This window comes from Dendrobates tinctorius, unplaced genomic scaffold, assembly GCF_039654945.1.
Source record: "Dendrobates tinctorius isolate UK_male_01 unplaced genomic scaffold, ASM3965494v1 ptg000086l, whole genome shotgun sequence".
NCBI lineage: Eukaryota > Metazoa > Chordata > Amphibia > Anura > Dendrobatidae > Dendrobates > Dendrobates tinctorius.
The window spans coordinates 31,553,036-31,571,395 of NW_027361754.1; the positions used below are offsets into that span (position 1 = coordinate 31,553,036).

Below are 18,360 nucleotides of genomic sequence, written 5' to 3' on the forward strand. Positions count from 1 at the left end.
AAAGGTGCCCGAAAACTTGCAAGCAGGATCGAAAGGACACCCAGCATGATGACTATATATTACCAATGATAGTAAAACTTTGTGTCCAGGATCATTTTATAATAGGATTTCAGTTGCAATATCAGGAATATCATTGTGGACAAGAAAGGCACTGATGGGTGATGTGTATGCAGAGTTTGTTGGAGCAGGTTTGTTTTTAAATTAAAAAAAAAAAAAAAAAAAAAAAAAAAAAAAAAAAAAAGCTTAAAACCCTCTTCCTATTAATTTAAATTGTAATCCACTTATATGTAGGGTTGAGCGAATTTTCAAAATTCGGTTCCGATTACGATCAGCTGCGAATATTGTTTTTGCAATATTCGACGAACGTCATTGGAGTCAATGGGAGTAGAAATGATCCAATATGTTCGGAACCAATCATGAAATGTAAATTTGGCACGAAGAGGTAACAAAATGGCAAATTCAGATTCGGCGACCGATTCTGAACAACTCTACTCGTATGTTCAAAATTTTGAGCTGTTTTTTCCCCCTCCCTCTTCCTCAGCTTCAGATTTTCAAAAACATCTAGTGGGGGGAAAAAAAAAAAAACAGTCTCAAGAAACTGTGTGCACAATGCTTTTCTGGAAGAAATTATATAAAAAAAAAATACAAAACTTTTTAAACAGTTAATGTTATGGAATCTGGTCAGCATAAAAGTTGGTTAATTGTTACATCAAAATTAATATCTCCCCCCAGGATGTGATCCATTGTTACTATGCCCCAGTGCATTTTGCTGCATTTGTATTGTTGCTTAATCTTCATTTTACCCTTCTCTATAAGGAAGAAAAGGAAAAATATCCGCTGGTAACTAAGTAACTAAGGACATTTTTTAAATGCCTTTGTGAAGACGTGGACTGTCTCAGCAATTGGATATCGGTGATCTATTCTTACTATAGGTCATAATCTATTGCCTGGGGTCTGACATCCAGGACTCCCACCGATTAGCTGTCACCAACACCCAAATGTAAGCAGTGCATGGAATGAAATCCATCCAAAGCTGAAACCCTCCGAAATGTAGTTAAGGTTAAGAAATAGTTTTAAGTAATAGAATTTAATTAGATTTATTTAGTGGGTGTGTATAAAAAGAAACCCAGCACCCCAGACCTTCACTTGAGCTGCAACTTGAGCTCTGACAACATGCCAAAAATCCACCCTGCGACCAAAGCCTGGATTATCAAGAGGCTGAAGACCAGATCCACTGCAGAGGTGGCTGGCACCTTTCATGTGTCTCTGCGTCAAGTACAAAGAATTAAAAAAAAGATTCAAAGAGACAGGAGATGTGTTTGACAAGCCCAGGTCCAGCAGACCCCACAAGACAACTGCTCAGGAGGAACGTTTGTTGGTTAGAAAATCCAAAGCAAGCCCCTCTTCCACTGCAGCAGAGCTCCAACAGGCCTGGTCACCTCAAGTCCCTGTGTTAACAAGAACAGTTTGTAAGATTCTGTCTCAAAATGGCCTCCATGGTCGAATCAGTGCCCAGAAGCCCGCACTAAACAAAAGGCAAATAAAAAACCGTGTGACATTTGCAATGTCCCACAGCCTGCTAAACAGATGGACCCTGGAAAAGTGGCAGAAGGTGGCTTTCTCTGATGAATCTTCAGTAGAATTACACCACAGCCGCAGCAAACACTGCAGGAGACCTACTGGAGCCCGTATGGATCCAAAATACACCCAGAAAACAGTTACATTTGGTGATGGAAAGATCTTGGTCTGGGGTTACATTCAGTATGGGGGTGTGTGAAACATTTGCAAGGTGGAAGGCAATATCAATAACCTAAAATATCAAGAAGTATTAGCTACCTCTTATATTCAAAATCATAAAAGGGGTCAAATTCTGCAGCAGGATGGTGCTACATCTCATACATCCATCCCTACAACAAAGTTCCTCCAGGAAAAAAGATCAAGGTGCTCAAGGACTGGCCAGCCCAGTCACCAGACATGAACATCATTGAGCACATGTTTGGGGTAGGATGAAAGAGGAAGCTTGGAAGACAAAACCAAAGAATCTAGATGAACTCTGGGAAGCATGTAAGACTGCATTCTTTGCTATTCCTGATGACTTCATTAATAAATTGTATGAATCATTGTTGAACCGCATGGATGCAGTCCTTCAAGCTCATGGAAGTCACACAAAATATTAAATATGACTAATAGCACCACAACTTCATTCACCAATGTTATGCAACATATATTTGTATTTTAAGTTAATTATTTGTTTGAATATCACATTACTTTCTGTGGCCGACAAAACTTTTGTCTTGCCAAAATCTGACCATTCTATGTCCATTAAATGATCAATATTTCTGCATTGATGCCAATTTATTTTCTTAACCTAAACCACATTTCGGAGGGTTTCAGCTTTCAAAAGAATAATTTATACAACCAATGGATGAATTTAACGTCAGGTTATAAGTTTTTATTTACATAACATGGATAAGCGACATAACCAGAGGCGTATCTAGGCTTCCTGGCACCCGGGGCAAGAATTTGGTTCGGCGCCCCCCCCCACACACACACACACCAAGTACATATGCGACTTGCACACTTAGCCATGTACCCACGAGCTGCTCTCCCTAATGCTCTCAATGTTCAGTAAAAAACTGAAAGCAGGAAGAGAAGCTCGTTGTCAAGTATGAAAAATCGCATATGAGTGAAGTGTCCGTGTGATGACTACTGGAACCTGCAGAGCTGAATCCTGACATTGCAGCTTCTGAATTCTCACAACTAATGCACTCCACACTTTTAGGATTCTCCCTTGCTGATGTACAGTCATGTCAGCACAAGCATGTGATTTATATACTTCTGGCCACAGTCCGACTAGACGTGCCCAGCCTCGCTCCGTTCATTTTCATTGAGTGAGGCCACACATGTCTAGTCAGTATGTGACCGCATGTTTGTAAATTACCGGCACGAGAGAATCCAGACAGTGTGCAGTGAGCACTGTGAGAATTCAGAAGTCTGCAGTCACATAGAATGACTGCACACTCCGTACAAACCTGGAAAACCCCTGTAATGCTCCTAACAAATAAAAACATGAGAATAAGTCAGTATCACAAATAATATTTCCATCCAGGTACCTTATAGATGACGTCTCTGGAGTCATTCTTTTCTTCTTCTTGTCCAGACCCAAAGATGAGTTTTCTCATCCACAGCCATCTCTGTAGACTTCCATCTTCTCCGGTCTTCTGCAGCAAATCTCCACACGATGCCCTTAAAGATAGAAGTGTCATTATAATGCTCCTAAATAAAAATATCTGCAATATACTGTCGCCTCACACTATTCCCCTCCTTCCTCATACTGTCTCATCTAACATCCATCTGTTCACCATACTGTCTCTTCGTATATTTACCCCCTCACTCTGTATACTGTCTGCTCACACATACCCCCGACTCCCCATACTGTGTCCACATACATTAACCCGTTCGCTCCCCATACTGTCTGCACCCATCCCCCATACTGTTTCCTCATACATACTCTGTGTCCTCAAATCTCCCCACACACATTAAATCCCCCCATCCCCACTCCAAATCCCTAAGACACATTAAATACCCCATCCACACTCCAAATCCCTCACACACATTAAATAACCCCCATCCCCACTCCCAAATCCCCCCCACACATTATGTACCCCCCACTCCAAATCCCCCACATATTAACCCCATCCCTACTCATTAACCCCCCCAAACAATAACCCCCATCCCCACTCATTAATTCCATCCCCACTCAATAACCCCCCGTCCATACTCCCAAATCCCCCAACACATAATGTACCCCCCTCCAAATCCCTCACACATTAACCCCCATCCCCACTATTAACCCCCCCACACATTAATTCCATCCCCACTCATTAACCCTCCACAAATTAATTCCATCCCCACTCAATAACCCCCATCCCCACTCATTAACTTGCCACACATTAACCCCCATCCCCACTCATTAACCCCACACACATTAACCCCCATCCCCACTGTTTACCCCCCACACAGTAACCCCCATCCCCACTTATTAACCCCCCCACTACACATTAACCCCATTCCCACTCATTAACCCCCCCACACAGTAACCCCCATCCCCACTCTTTAACCCCCCCACACAGTAACCCCCATCCCCATTTATTAACCCTACACATTAACCCCATCCCCACTCTTTAGCCCCCCACACAGTAACCCCCATCCCCACTTATTAACCCCACTACACATTAACCCCATCCCCACTCTTTAACCCCCCCACACAGTAACCCCAACCCCACTCTTTAACCCCCCCACAGTAACCCCACTACACATTAACCTTATCTCCACTCATTAACCCCCCCACGCATTAACCCCATCCCCACATTATCCCCATCCCCACACATTAACACCCCCCATCTTCGGTGGTTTCTTCAGCTCCACATTGGAGCACACTTACCACCAGCGCTGAGCGTTCACTCCGGACGCCGGGGAGTGACGTCAGCAGCATGATCACATGACCTGATCACGCTGCTGACGTCGCTCTGGCCCGGCGGTCAGAGCTGCAATTGCACTGGCGTCTATACAGACGCCAGTACAATTGTTCCCTGGGAGCCGGCACGCGCACCTTCTCTGCGCCAACTGTCAGCTTGACAGCTGACACAGAGAACCGCCGACTCTCAGGCCAGGGGGGCGGCAGAACGCAGCCGCCAGGGAGGGACACTGCGGACCGCTGCATTAGGCGGCCCGACTGCGCCCCCTGCTGGCTGCGCCCGGGGCAACTGCCCCGGCTGCCCCCCCTAGATACGTCCCTGGACATAACTTCTGTCAGGGAGTGAAGATAAGCCCACGATGTAACCTGAAAGATAAGAAAAACGAGTTAGATTATACTCACCGGGGGGCAGTCCGGTCTTGGTCCGATGGGTGTCGCGGTCTGGCGCCTCCCATCTTGTAGCGTGATGTCCACTTCTTTGCTTCCCATCGCGGTGCAGGCGTACTTTACCTGCCCTGTTGAGGGCAGAGTAAAGAACTGCAGTGCACAGGCGGCCGACCTCTCTGACCTGATCCGGCACCTGCGCATTGCAGTACTCTGCTCTGCACTCAACAAGGCAGAGCAGTGTGCACCTGCGCAGGAGCCACAATGGGAAGCAAAGAAGAGGATGTCACCGTTAGAAGATGGGAGGCGCCGGACCAGACCGCTACACCCATCGGACCAAAACCAAACCCGGACCACCCCCTCCGGTGAGAATAATCATCTCATTTTTCTTATCTTTCAGGTTACATCTGGGGCTCATCTACAGCATTACAGAATGCTGTAGATAATCCCCTGATGGCGGTGCTGATAGTCGAAAAATGGGGTGACAGATTCCCTTTAATGTTGATGACTATGGCTTACAGCCAATGAAAACCCAACTCTGTGTGTAATGACTATATAATATATGGGTTTCACTTTTTGTATTGAACTGAAATAAATTAACTTTTTGATGATATTCTAATTTAGTGAGAAGCACCTGTACATATAGTCTTGTAAGTCAGGTGGGCATGGTCCTCAACTCTTTATGGGCATCTTCAATATGATCACTTTGCTTACAAGACTAAACTTATGAACAGGGAACAATAGGCAATATCCAGACAGTGGAGAGGTGCAGGAACAAAAGAAAAACAGCGCCGGATTCAGGAGAACAGCGGCTTTTACAGCAGGTAAATAGCTATACATGTATGAGAGGTCCTCTAAATTCCAGCTCTAATACAAATTTTTTTCACAGCATTCAGGGTATCTTTACCATTAAAGGGAAACTGTCACCTACCCTTTGGAAGGCAATGAAAACGAGGTCGGTCCGGTCCGATGGGCAGTGTTCCCGATGTGTGCCGCCTCCCCATTCTTGCCCGCTGTCTGAAGGTTATTGCTGAATTGGAGTAGGTGTACGCCATTTTTTGTGCGTGCGCTAAGCATTCATAGCTAGCGCACGCGCAGTATGCTTTGCCCAACTGCGGGCAAAGCCGAAAAGCCGGACTGCGCATGCGCCGGTTAACTAAGCCCCGGAAGTATTTTGCTGTGTTCCAGGGCTTAGTTAACCGGCGCATGTGCAGTCCAGCTTTTCCCGCTGTTGGGCAAAGCATACTGCACGTGCGCTGGCTACAGTTGTGGCCAAAAGTATTGACACCCCTGCAATTCTGTCAGATAATACTCAGTTTCTTCCTGAAAATGATTGCAAACACAAATTCTTTGGTATTATCTTCATTTAATTTGTCTTAAATGAAAAAACACAAAAGAGAATGAAGCAAAAAATTGATCATTTCACACAAAACTCCAAAAATGGGCCAGAAAAAAAGTATTGGCACCCTCAGCCTAATACTTGGTTGTACAACCTTTAGCCAAAATAACTGCGACCAACCGCTTCCGGTAACCATCAATGAGTTTCTTACAATGCTTTGCTGGAATTTTAGACCATTCTTCTTTGGCAAACTGCTCCAGGTCCCTGATATTTGAAGGGTGCCTTCTCCAAACTGCCATTTTTAGATCACTCCACAGGTGTTCTATGGACTCATTGCTGGCCACCTTAGAAGTCTCCAGTGCTTTCTCTCAAACCATTTTCTAGTGCTTTTTGAAGTGTGTTTTAGGTCATTATCCTGCTGGAAGACCCATGACCTCTGAGGGAGACCCAGCTTTCTCACACTGGGCCCTACATTATGCTGCAAAATTTGTTGGTAGTCTTCAGACTTCATAATGCCATGCACACGGTCAAGCAGTCCAGTGCCAAAGGCAGCAAAGCAACCCCAAAACATCAGGGAACCTCCACCATGTTTGACTGTAGGGACCGTGTTATTTTCTTTGAATGACTCTTTTTTTCTCCTGTAAACTCTATGTTGATGCCTTTGCACAAAAAGCTCTACTTTTGTCTCATCTGACCAGAGAACATTCTTCCAAAACATTTTAGGCTTTTTCAGGTAAGTTTTGGCAAACTCCAGCCTGGCTTTTTTATGTCTCGGGGTAAGAAGTGGGATCTTCCTGGGTCTCCTTCCATACAGTCACTTTTCATTCAGACGCCGGATAGTATGGGTTGACACTGTTGTACCCTCGGACTGCAGGGCAGCTTGAACTTGTTTGGATGTTAGTCCAGGTTCTTTATCCAACATCCGCACATTCTTGCGTTGAAATCTCTTGTCAATTTTTCTTTTCCGTCCACCTCTAGGGAGGTTAGCCACAGTGCCATGGGCTTTAAACTTCTTGATGACACTGTGCATGGTAGACACAGGAACATTCAGGTCTTTGGAGATGGACTTGTAGCCTTGAAATTGCTCATACTTCCTCACAATTTGGTTTCTCAAGGCCTCAGACAGTTCTTTGGTCTTCTTTCTTTTCTCAATGCTCAATGTGGTACACACAAGGACACAGGACAGAGGTTGAGTCAACTTTAATCCATGTCAACTGTGTTATGATTGAGTCACCGTAGGAGGCAAAAACAAAAATGCTAGCTAAGTCCAGAAAACCAGAGAGGTTGGCAGCTATCAGATTGCAGACCCCTGAACCTATCAACACAACTAGCAGTAGCCGTGGGGGGTTCCTACGATGCCCTAGACCCCTCGATCACAGCCGGAGAATTAAATAGCCTAAAGACAGAAAGGGAAATCTAAACTGCCCCAGAGCAGACCCCAAAGCAAAAGGCAGCCCCCCACATATGACGGTGAAGCAAGAAGAAAGAACACAACACAGACAGAAAGATAGACTGAGCAAAGATGGGGCCCAAGCTAACTAGATAGGAAAGGACAGGAAGGCTGTCTGCAATCCGTGAAAAACCCTATGAAAATAAGAGCCAACAGACTGACAGTGAAAAAGGCCCTGAAGACGCTAGGCTTCAAAAAGACTATGTCAGTACTCAGGAATATTCTGAAGACAGAGCAACAGGCAAAAGAAGAATCAACTCACCCCAGCAGGGAATGGCAGAATCCAGAAAAGCAAGGCAAACAAAAACAAAACACAAATGCTAAAAGGCAAAGCAGAAAACTTAGCTTTAGAGGAGCAGGAATCAGACTGGTTTCCTAGAAGTCCACAGAGAAATCACCCGCAGGGCAGAAGGGCGTCGGCAGCCTTATATCCAGTCCGTGACTCCACTCAGCCAGTCATCATCATTAGACTCAGGTGCCTGATAATCAGGCTCATTACCTTCCTTTACCAGAATAGGGAGTTCACCAGACCTCAGTGACGAAGGGGAAAATGAACTCACAACACAACTGGCTGCAAGTGTGATTTAGTAACAAGGTAACAGAGTTACCTTGTCGTGGTGGGATGGCTTTCATGCTACTTTTGATCAAAAACAGTATTACTAAAATCTCTGTATTATTTAGATGCACTTTTGCTTTTACTTATTTAGTTACAGCAGGGTTTTTGCTCACTTTGTCTTTTGCAGGTTTTATGTTTTATGGCCAATGTCAACATGCATTTATACGCTGCATGTGTATCATCTTAAACCAAGCTCAATTTTTGTGTTTTTTTTTTTTTTTTTTTTTAAGTGTGATTTAGTTATTGCCAACACCTGTTAGGTGCCACAGGTAAGTTACAGGTGCTGTTAATTACACAAATTAGAGAAGCATCACATGATTTTTCGAACAGTGCCAATACTTTTGTCCACCCTCTTTTTATGTTTGGTGTGGAGTTATATCCAATTTGGCTTTAGGACAATTCTTTTGTGTTTTTTCATTTAAGACAAATTAAATGAAGATAATAATACCAAAGAATTTGTGTTTGCAATCATTTTCAGGAAGAAACTGAGTATTATCTCACAGAATTGCAGGGGTGTCAATACTTTTGGCCACAACTGTATGAATGCTTAGCGCATGTGCAAAAAATGGCGTACACCTAGTCCAATTCAGCAATAACCTGCGGACGGCGGGCAAGGATGGGGAGGCGGCACACATCGGGAACACCGCCCATCGGACCGGACCGACCTCGTTTTCATCGCCCGCAAAAGGGTAGGTGACAGATTCCCTTTAAACCAAAAAAAAGCAATAGAGCTGTGCGCGTTTTGTTTCTATTAGGACAATACACAATATCTTGTCCATTTCAGAATTGTATTTACCTGTAGTGAATGTTTCATGAAGGTTCCTCAATACAAAATCTGTCAATTCTCCACGTAAAACTCCTTCCCCTTCTTTGTAGTAGGTCTTAAAGTAATCTGAGGCGCTAAAGTCATCAATGTAGGTTTGCTGACTGGTAAAAGGCGTCTCCATGTTCATATTTTCTTAGGATCACTGTATTGTAGATACTTCAGATTATAATGCTACATGTAAAAGGCAATACCCCAAACAAATATTATTGATAAAGGAGACCTCAGGCCTCCTCATCAGCAGGTATTTTAGAGACTTTGGACCAAGACTGTATTTTGTGTTTGAATTTCGTTTTGTACAATGAATAATAATAATAATAATTTTTCTATAGCGCCAACATATTCAGCAGAACTTTACAGAGGGGACGTCTGTAGACAATAGACATTACAGCATAGCAATAAACACATAGATCAAAACAGATACCAAGAGGAGTGAGGGCCCTGCTCGTAAGCTTACAATCTATGGGAAAAAGGGGAGACATGAAAGGTGGATGGTAACATTTGCTTTTATTGTTTGGACCAGCCATAGTGTAAGAATCGGGTGTTCCTGTTGCTGCATGAACCGGTTAACAGTCTAAATATGTAACAGTACAGACACAGAGGGCTATTAAATGCATAAATCATGTGAGAACATGATGTGAGGAACCTGGTTATGGTATAAAATTTTGAATGAGCCACACAGGGATATTTAGGTTAATGTGTTGAGGCGATAGGCCAGTCTGAACAAATGTGGTTTTAGGGCATGCTTAAAACTGGGGATTGGGGATTAATCGTATTAACCTCGGTAGTGCATTCCAAAGAATCGGTGCAGCACGTGAAAAGTCTTGGAGGCGGGAGTGGGAGGTTCTGATTAATGAGGAATGGAGAGCACAGGTAGGGTGGTAGGCTAAGACGAGGGAGGAGATGTAGGGTGGTGCTTAGCCATGGAGTGCTTTGTGGGTGAGGGTAATAAGTTTATACTGAATTCTGGAGTGGATGGGTAACCAGTGTAAGGACTGGCACAAAGTAAATGCATCGGTAAAATGATTGGTGAGGAATATGATCCTAGCTGCAGCATTCAGGACGGATTGGAGAGGGGAGAGTTTGGTAAGAGGGAGATCGATTAGTAGAGAGTTACAATAGTAGAAGAAGAAGAAATTTAGTTGTGTTCTAAGGAGATGGACACATTGCCCATGTTCCTGCTTGAAGAACATACATATTGTTGTATTGTGTAATGTGAACTGTGACACGCGCTAATGAAGTTAATGTTGTGTGTTGCCCGACGGTAGGGAGAGTTAGAGTTAAAATTTGGGACTAGCCCAGAGTGGAAGGGGATAAGGTAAAGGGACAGAGACAGTTTCCTGTCAGGACGTCAAATTGGGCCCAGTGTGCATCTGAAGTACACCTAAGGTCTAGACAGTCTGCAGTGCAGTGCGACATGGGTGTCCTAAACTGAGAGGAGACCAAGATGGTGGTTAGCATGAACCAGAGTTAAAAAAAAGGAGGACCAATGAAAGGATTAATTGGAGACGTGTCTCAGGAGAGGATGTCTAGTTGTGTGGCCCAGAGTTTACAACTCTGAGAGGTAAGAGGCCACGACTGGACAGAGCACGCAAGATGTAGAGAGTGTCCTTGGTGGGAGTTCCAAGGTGTCAGTGGCAGAGAAGATAAGTGCCGGCCATACTAGCAATATAGTTTCAATGAGGTGGAAAGAAGATGTGGAACCGTGTTTTGACAATAGGAACCTTGCTGACTGGACTGCTGTACTGTGAAGTAGAGAGGGACGGTGAAGGGGGCGTGGCCTGGACTGCAATGGAGTAAGAGGTGCAGACCGAGAGCTCCTGATACAGCCTATCTAAATCAACATCCATCAACCAGGAAAGACCCATCCTGACCAATTCTTTATTGAAAGAATACTCAACGGCTATCACAGACCTACTTTGAAACCCCCATTGATTGTAATCCAGGAAAAATCAGAACTGCAAAGCCTGACCTCATTTCTGAGGCCTACTGAGGCCTACTAGGCCTACCGGTCCTATCCCTACCAAGACTATCCCCTCCAAGACTGTCCGTGGACTAATCTATCCCCACAGAATTCCTGACGGGTGCCCATCCTCGGAAGGACTCATCTGGCCCAGGAAAAAACAATTGTAGCCCCTGTCTCCCTGTGCCTGTCGGCCCACCTCTCCGGCCCGCACCGCGGCTCCTTCAAGATCCACTGCAGCAAAGAACAGCCAAAGAGGGGCCCCCGGTGCTCCCCGAGGAGGTGCTCGGTACTTAAATTTACTCCTACTACTATCCCCGGTAAGAACCGCCGCGGTCGTTTCTTTTATTACACTGCCGACTCAGCCCCGATGAGTTTCCTTCCTACTGCGCATGTGCAACAGCCCCACACCCGGGCTGATAACTCCAAGGCGACAGGGACAATAGCGGCAACCGGAGTACTGTGAATAATTCCTCCACAACCTCCGCTGACTTCGGAGAATCCCGTGGCCCCTGCCCGCATTCAAAAACATCTCCTCCCACTGACTGGGACCCCCCACCGGCCATCGGGAGTGAGGAGGAGGTAAGGAGAATCTGCTGCCGCGGCTAGGCGGCTATTTATATACAAGCCGGCGCACAGGCTCATTAGCCGCGACCCCGCCTGTCATCCCCGTCTGCCGCAGGTAATTGTAATAAAAAGGAGTCTAAAACATTACCGCCCCCAACTCCTTCGGATCCCGGGGGGTCCTTCCCTCCTCGCTGGACATCAGTGGGGAGCCACCCGGGTTGTCTGCAGCCTTCAATGTCCCGACATCAGAGCGGAGTTCACCGCTGACAAAGAGGTGCTTCAGTGCGCAGGCGCGCACACTCCTTACGCCAATTGCGTAGCTTACATTCCCCGGCTACGCAAAAAACGTAGCCTAAGGAAAAAAAAACCAAAAAAAAAACCAGTGCTGCTGAGCCTGTCTGTTTTAATAAAAATTAACAACCCAAGGCTACCCAGCATAAAAGTGGCAACCACAATATCATTGTCACACCAAACATTAACACAAAGGGGTTGATTAACTCCGACCAGGGCACCATATTCAAATATAAACCGCCTTCTCCCTTAAATTACTAGACTTCGCCCTACAAGCGTTCTTTAATTCCCATCCTACAGGAGTGCTCTACACAGTTTGGCAAAATGAGCAAGAATAAATCAAATATTGCTAAACAAACCAAAACACCGATCTCATCTGCCTCCTTATCCCCTAAAGGAGGTGGAGACAAGGGGGGCAAATCTCACCCGCCCTCGGACAAAGTCAACACAATCAGCCCCACTAGGTCCAGGACCCCACATAAAATTGCTCCCAATATGGACACTTCTGTCTCCACAAAAAGAAGGAACCCAGGAGCCCGAAACGAGAGATTCGCTCCTCTAATCGACCATAAAGAAGACTCCGATAATGATTCATGGGCCTCAACTCCGAATTCCAGCCCAGCAAAATCCAAACCAAAACTGGACTCCCTTGACAAAACAAACCTTGACTCTATTGAACTATATATGACCTCTTTGGCGGAAAAAATAAATAATAATCTCAAAATCACCCTGGAAGCCACCCTCGAATCTCAAATGAAAATCTTCCAATCAACATTTGAATCTTAACAAAAAATTAGAAACCCTCGAATCCAGGATTGTCACAGTAGAAAAGAAATCCGAGGAGTCAACTAATGAGAGTCACCAAATCAGAACAGAGATCACCCAGTTGAAACACAAGCTGGCAGACCTAGAAGATCGCAGCAGAAGAAACAATATAAAAATCAGAGGGATTCCAGAATCCGTTACCTCTACCAAACTAGAAGACTATGTCCAAAAAGTCTTCAAAAAATCGAACCGACTCTCTCAGCCCATGATACTATCATTGACAGAATACACAGACTACCAAAACCGGCTCACCTACCTAAAGACACCCCCAGAGACACAATCCTTCGAATCCATTTTTTCCACACCAAAGAACGGATCCAAAATAACATCAGAGATAATGGAGGCTTCCCAGACCCATATTCCCACCTCAAGATCTTCACAGACCTCTCAAAACATACCATAGAAGGAAGAAAAGCTTTCCAAGATATCACCATCCCCTTGAGAGACAATAATATTCAATACAAATGGGGCTTTCCCCTAAAACTCCTGGTCCTTCACAATGGCAAAACCACAGTCCTTTCCTCCATAGAAGAAGGCCACAGATTTTTGAAATCAATGAACATCAAGCCCAGGAACAGGCCGGCTTCATCCCAAGACTCCAAGACTCCGACCTGATCACCTGAGCGGTCTTAACCACCACAAGTCTCTTTCCTTTCTTCCTTTTATTTAGCAGGCCACGCAGCATTTCCCTTTTGGGCCGTTAATTTTGTCACCATCGTTAAAATTGCAAAGATGGACTGCAGATTCTTTTTTCCTGTCAAGTGCCCTACTTGGCTGGGATGTTGGTTTATTCCTCTCAGAGGTTGTTTTCGGGATATTCTCCCACGGACTTTCCACCGAGTTAGAGAAGAGTTTGCCTAGGCAACCTTCTCCTGGTGGTCCCCCCCGAGTTGAGCAGAGTTCATCGTAGAAATCTGCTCCTGTTGGTCCATGTAAGATTATTCTGACCAAATTTGCTACAAACTTGTCTAATTTGTCTTGTTTTTTCCATTATATTGTGTTTCAGTTGCAGCCTATACAACCTCAACCTTATCCATCTGTGCCTAAACTTCTTCATCAGCCACAACCCAACCGAGTTCAACAACATCACAGGTACCTCCACAACCACAAAACACCACTCTGACAATGAAAATAAACCTGGCCACGTACAACGTCAGGGGTCTGAACAGCCCTAGGAAGCGCCATGTAATACATTGCGAGGCCAACAGGCTGGGCTCCGATGTTGTATGTCTTCAGGAAACGAAATTTAAAAGAGAGGCCCACCCCAACTTTTCTCACAAAAACTTTCCCCACATATATGAATCATCGGGAGTAAAGAAAAAGGCAGGGGTCCTTACTATGATAAAAAATTCCATCAACTTTAAATTCATAGAAGAATTAAGAGACGAGAAAGGCCACTACCACATTCTAGTTTGCAATATCAATAACTCAACTGTCATAATTGTGAACGTCTATGTCCCTACCACAGGTCAAATCAGATTCTTAAACAAACTTCTAAAGAAAATCAACCTAATAAAAAAGGGTTCTTTAATATTCGCGGGAGATTTTAACATGGTCCCAAACGGAAAATTGGACTCCTCAGCCCCCAATAGACACAAGGCAGGAACACTAAACAACTGGATATATTACAATGAATTCTTTGACACATTTCGTTCCATAAACACGACTTCAATTGAGTACTCTCACTTTTCGGATGTCCATCACACTGCTTCTCGTATTGACCTAATTTTAACTGATGTCTTTTCACTCCCCAAATTTACTTCCATCTCTATCCTCCCCAAAATGATCTCTGATCACGCTCCAGTAGTAGCTACATTCACTCTCGGCCCTGCTACCAACCAACAATTTTTATGGAAGTGCAACTCTTCTTTAATTAATATCCCACATTATAATGCAGAGATTACTACAGCCCTCCTAAATTACTTCAAAGAGAACAATACTGAACTTTCTAACCCTTTTACCCTTTGGAATGCCCACAAAGCTGTTCTAAGAGGCATCCTAATTAGAATATCCTCAAGACACAAAAGGGCAAACAGAGAGAAAATAACAGATCTCCAGAATCAAATCAAAACTAAAGAAACAATGATAACTGACAATACAAATTCGGGTTCAGTTATACGCTCGGAACTCCTCAAATTACGACAAGAGCTTAGAGCCTTGATATTCTCGCTTCATGACTCAGCAGTTAAAAACAACCGCTTTAGACTATATCAAAATCTAAATCGCCCATCGCGTTACATGACTAACATCTTGAAAAACCATAGACGGAAAAACAGGATCGACACCATTCTTTCCCCTAAAGCTATCCCTCTGTCCCACCCACAGGATATTGCTAACTCCTTTGCCACATTTTACGAAAATCTCTACAATATCAATCAAAACTTACCCCTCCCCCATCCTAATCCTTCAGATATCACTTCTTTTCTGGCCAAAATTAACCTCCCGAAACTAGATGAGGATGACAAATCTTTTCTGTCATCCCCCTTTTCCGAAAAAGAAACTCTAGAAGCTATAAAACACCTCAAACCCTTCAAGGCCCCTGGCCCTGACGGATTTACGAATAATTACTATAAAACTTTTGCCGAAATCCTCACTTGACGAAAATCTTTAACACAGCCTCTACTTTGGGCTACTTCCCCAAGGAAATGCTTGAGGCCACCCTAATCCTTATTCCCAAACCCAATTCAGATACTACTCTTATGAAAAATTTTAGGCCAATTTCGCTAATAAATACAGATATCAAACTTTATGCAAAACTACTATCAAACAGACTGAATTCCATACTCCCCAAACTGATCAATAAAGATCAAATCGGGTTCATAATCAATAGACAATCTACAGACGGCACCAGAAGATTGATCAATCTTATAAAACTCATCAATACACACAAAACCAAATCCGTCATAGCTTCTCTTGACGCCGAAAAGGCTTTCGACAGATTAAATTGGGATTACCTCTTCGCCACCCTACATAAATTCGGCTTTCACCACAAACTAATTACAAGCATTAGAGCATTATACACCGACCCAACGGCCAAAGTATATGTTAATAACCACCTTTCAAAAGTTATCCAAATATCCAACGGCACCAGACAGGGCTGCCCACTTTCCCCTCTTCTCTTTGCCCTAGCAATTGAACCCCTAGCTCAATCTATTAGAGACAACCCGGATATCCAAGGCATCAAAGTAGGGGATAAAGAATATAAAATATGCCTCTTCGCTGACGACGTTATTCTCACTTTATCAAACCCAATCAAATCAATTGTCAGAGTCCAAGAACTTCTGCAGAAGTTTTCGGACATCTCCCATTTCAAAATCAACATAACAAAATCCAAGATGCTAGCACTTAATCTGGACAACACTCAAACCAACTCTATCAGTCGCTCATGCCCATGGAGCTGGACTACAGATTACATCACATATTTGGGAATCAAATTCACAAATAAAGTCCCTTCCCTCATACCTCTAAATTTAAAATCCCTCACAGAGACCATTTCAAAAGACCTAAACACATGCGGGGAGAAAAACCTCTCTTGGTGGGGTAAAATTATAATTTTTAAAGCCTATATCCTCCCCAAAATAATCTATTTCTTTAGATCTCTCCCTTTACCCATTTCCACCCCTGCCCTTACCAATCTTCAACTCATGACCAACAATTTCGTTTGGAACGGGAAAAAAGCCAGAATTGCGAAAAATGTTTTATATGGCAACAGGAGATTTGGAGGAGCTGGCCTTCCAAATATCTCGGCTTACTACTCCGCATTCCTTGTCAAAAACAGCCTCCACTGGTGGTCAACCGTAGACCCTCCGGCATGGGCCGACATTGAAAAGGCGTTAAACAACAACAGGTCTCCTTCTTTTCTCGTCCTGGAATCCATCCTTCTCAAAAAGGTTCTCTCCACTACTCATCCAATCTTTCAAGCAACCCTGGAAGCTTGGAGACTCTTAGCTAAACAAAAAAGAAGCGTCACGAATAGAGTTGAGCGACTTTTGCTTTTTTAGGGTCGCGTTTCGTTTCGTGAAACCCAACTTTTCCAAAAGTCGGGTCGAGAAAGATCGTCCGATTATAGGGAAAAGTTGGGGTCGTCCCGAAACACGAAACCCAATGTAAGTCAATGGGGAATAAAAGTCGGCAGTGAGAGGAGGACAGGAAACACACCTACAGTGCCCATTTGAATGCCAAAAGCATCAATTCTTCTTACTTAAGCTTGTCAACCTTAATTAACTTCATAATACAAGTTACGCACTGAAAAATGGGGGTTATTTGGCTAAATTTGTGGGGGGGGGGGGGGAGGGCTGGCTGCAGGTTTTCATGTGCCCTGGGCGAAAGAGCGCCCCTTTAACACATACCACAACTCATCATGCTCCGATACGGCAGAGAAATAGCGGTATAGTACAATGAAAAATACCTCACTTTTTACATCTCATGACGAGGCCCATCTATTTCTCCATAGAAAATCATTGGTCCCATATAATGTTTGAAACAGTATATGATGAGCTCCACATAATGCTACAGTATATGTTGGTCCCCATGGATGAAGCTCCACTGTCTTATGGGCCCAAATAATGCTCCAAACATAATGGGCCCCATTTCTAATGCTCTAGTGTATAATGGGCCCTGTAAATGCTGCTCCAGTGTCTGATGTCCACCTTTGGAATGTTCCAGTGTATGGTGGGCCCCATCTATCATTCTCCAGAGTATAGTGCTCCCCAAAAATTGCTGTCCCAACATAGAAAACAATCAAATAAGTCTCCTCGCTAGGGAATCCCTGTACTTGTCTGGACAGGTGCTGTAGCTTGCTTAACAGCTCGCCAGCCGTTCTCACGCCCAGTATGGATTGCACGTGATTGCACAAAGGTTAGAAAGGGTACCGTATCCCTGGATAACATGTATGGATAGCGTACACATTCAAAATATATGTCTATACAGCATGAGGCAGGCTCAGACGGTGTTAGGCCCAGTATGGATTGCACGTCATTGCACAAAGGTTAGAAGGGGTACCGTATCCCCGGATAACATGTATGGATAGCGTACACATTCAAAATATATGTCTATACAGCATGAGGCAGGCTCAGACGGTATTAGGCCCAGTATGGATTGCACGTCATTGCACAAAGGTTAGAAGGGGTACCGTATCCTCGGATAACATGTATGGATAGCGTACACATTCAAAATATATGTCTATACAGCATGAGGCAGGCTCAGACGGTGTTAGGCCCCGTATGGATTGCACGTCATTGCACAAAGGTTAGAAGGGGTACCGTATCCCCGGATAACATGTATGGATAGCGTACACATTCAAAATATATGTCTATACAGCATGAGGCAGGCTCAGACGGTGTTAGGCCCAGTATGGATTGCACGTCATTGCACAAAGGTTAGAAGGGGTACCGTATCCCCGGATAACATGTATGGATAGCGTACACATTCAAAATATATGTCTATACATCAGGAGGCAGGCTCAGACGGTGTCAGGCACAGTATGGATTTGACGGCCCAGATTACACAGCGGAGGAGCAGGGAGAGGTAAAGATTGCAAATGCTGGGGCCCTGGCCAAGCAAGGGGGCCACACTCGTGGGCGTCGGTACTGGCACTGGGCCCCTCATAGTACAGCGGTGTGTCTG

At 44.4% G+C, this 18,360-nt stretch overlaps 1 pseudogene; it reads right to left on the bottom strand.

Moving 5' to 3' along the window:
* LOC141097824 (nicotinamide N-methyltransferase-like) overlaps window positions 1-18,360 on the bottom strand; it is a 65,961-nt pseudogene that overhangs the window by 21,746 nt on the left and 25,855 nt on the right.